Below are 2,504 nucleotides of genomic sequence, written 5' to 3'. Positions count from 1 at the left end.
ATTAGAGTTGAAATGTTAGGAATATGAGAAAATATTTGACTCTCATTCCACTAGGTTGTAAATGGTTGCTGGTTACTTGTACCGTATAGCAAAATTGCATTTTCAGAGTCGACAACATTAATTTTAAAAATTGAAACTATAACTTTTCATTATAATTTGATTTTAGAAGTCTAGAGTTCATTCCCCATTTTTACTTTTTCACTTCATTTATAATGATTGTAGAGCATCCAGTACTCTGAATTAGGATGGGCCAGGTTTTGATGCTGCACTAGTCACCTGAAGGGCAGGTAACTGTACAGGGCAGCTTACCTTCATGTGGTGACTCAGCAGTCCCAGTTGCTTCCATCTCTGGCTCTGTCGACCCAACACTAGGTTTCACATTGGGGATGGCAGAAGAGCTAGATCAAAGAATCCTGTCAAGGCTTTTCTTTGCCACATTTGGACATTTCATTGCTGGCCATTTCATTGGCCTGAACTAGTCACAAGGCTCAATCTGTCTAAGAAGGCAGAAAGATATAACTTCCTGTGTGCCTGGAGAAAAGGAATATGAAAAGTTATTTAATGAGCCCATAGCATTGTCTCTGCCACAGTGTTCAACAGTAAAAACAATTTGAGTAAGTGTTATAGGACCCAAACTTTACAACCAAAGTAACATATTGTTCAATGCCTTTATTTCCATTTCTCTAATGTACAGTGTTATGCCCTTCAAGTCAAAAGGAAGAAAGGAAATAACCTTTCTAATGTTCCTGCAAGACAATTCTTGAAACAAATTCTTCCTTTCTAGAAAGATTTCCCTCTGTACGTTTGTAATATGCAAAAATCTGGCTCAAAGTTTGGAGGATCAAGCTAATTACTATGTCTTTTAATTAATAGTTAAGACTAAATAGTTCTATTTTTATCTGTAATTTCATATAATGAATGAATAGCATATCAGACCTGGTATCATTTTTTGAGTCGACATCAAGGAGATAGAGTCTAAGAAATGTATATTAAAAGAAAGCTTGGGTATATGCTTATTTTTATCACCTTATTTCTACTTGAGTGCATCTCTAAAACCTGAATTTCTCACCTGTGTTTGTATCTGAAGCCATTTGACATTAGAAGGTAATGTCAAATTGGCAGACTTGGAATTTTCAGTTGTCATCATGGCCAATTCAAAAGGCAATACAATTCATCTCATTAACTGTTATTTAAATCACTTTAAATATAACATCTATTAAAAGTATTACAAAGCACTTTTTTCAATATTTTACACTTAAATTTCTCAACAACTCTGGGAGATAGATTTTATCACTCAGATTTACAAATGAAGACATACGTATCTAAGGTCATTAAACTACTAAGTGGTGCTGATGAACTGAGAACTCAGATCATCTGATGCCAAAGTTATTGCTCGACATCCACTGAGATACGGCAGTTCCACTTAACTGCTTCCATGTGAACTCCTGAGCATTTCCAAGAGGCACCGTACATGCCTCTAGCTGTTAACACCAAACAACTAATTTAAGGTTGACTATCTTAGAATGAAAATATTATTTAAAGTAATAACTATTATCAATTACCATGTAAGAAACTATTCTTTCTACATACTACATCATATGACAGTAGTAAATATAAAGACAAACTAAAAATCCCGAGATTTTTGAACTCTCTCAAAATACATTTGCAATTTTTTAAACTAAATGGTTTAGTTGTATGATCTCCATACCACTGCAGACATAGAAATGAGACTTTTTGAAAGAATGACCACTTTCATTTGCAGTCCAAATTGTGCTCAAATATAGATGTAAATATTTATTTATTTTCTGACTTTCTAGAGGGAAGCCAGAACCCTGCATATTGACCCAAAATAGATTCACAAGAATTCCTTTTACTTCATTTCCATCAGTTGACCTTTGTTAACAAACTCTTCATGAAAGTCACAAAGGATTACGAACAGCAGGAAATAAAAACTGGATGAATACATAATCAACCAGAGAATCAAAAATGTTAAGTTTCTTAGTGGCTGGAATTTGCTACTATATTTATTAATATACATCTGCTTTACGTACAACTTCAGTGTGCCTTTTAGTCTCATTTATAGGGAATGTCTCATCTGCAAATTCAACAAACAAGGCATAGGAGGACCCCATGAGAACTATGTTGATGACGATGTCAAGATCTCTCCTCTAAATGAACTTAAAAAGTTCAGTTTGATTATTTGGGTAACCAAATAAGAGATAAGGGGAAGTAAATCTACATAAAAGTATTCCACTATTAAGTAAAAAAGAAATGATAGAACATTCCAATTTTGTAACCTCTTGCGAATTAGTAGATAGGCATTATGCATCAGCATCTCCAAAGATAGTAAAAAGAGAGAGAACTACACATTATGTTTTCTCTTGAGGGAAGACCACACGGTCACCTAAAATGTTACTAAAGGGAGTGAACCTAAATCTGATCTAGACTTGAGGTCCAGTGGCCAATTTGTAGGAAACACAGGGAACAGAGGAACATGTTGAAGT

General features: G+C 34.4%; 1 protein-coding gene across 1 annotated transcript in view; it reads left to right on the top strand.

Moving 5' to 3' along the window:
* Nucleotides 1-2,504, top strand: part of PXT1 (peroxisomal, testis specific 1) — a 42,703-nt gene that overhangs the window by 1,631 nt on the left and 38,568 nt on the right. The window lies entirely within an intron of this gene.

The sequence above is a fragment of the Pteropus vampyrus genome, unplaced genomic scaffold (assembly GCF_000151845.1).
Source record: "Pteropus vampyrus isolate Shadow unplaced genomic scaffold, Pvam_2.0 Scaffold18, whole genome shotgun sequence".
In the NCBI taxonomy this organism is placed as follows: domain Eukaryota; kingdom Metazoa; phylum Chordata; class Mammalia; order Chiroptera; family Pteropodidae; genus Pteropus; species Pteropus vampyrus.
Note: the sequence above shows the minus strand (reverse complement) of the source record. Positions and strands in the feature narration are given on the sequence as shown.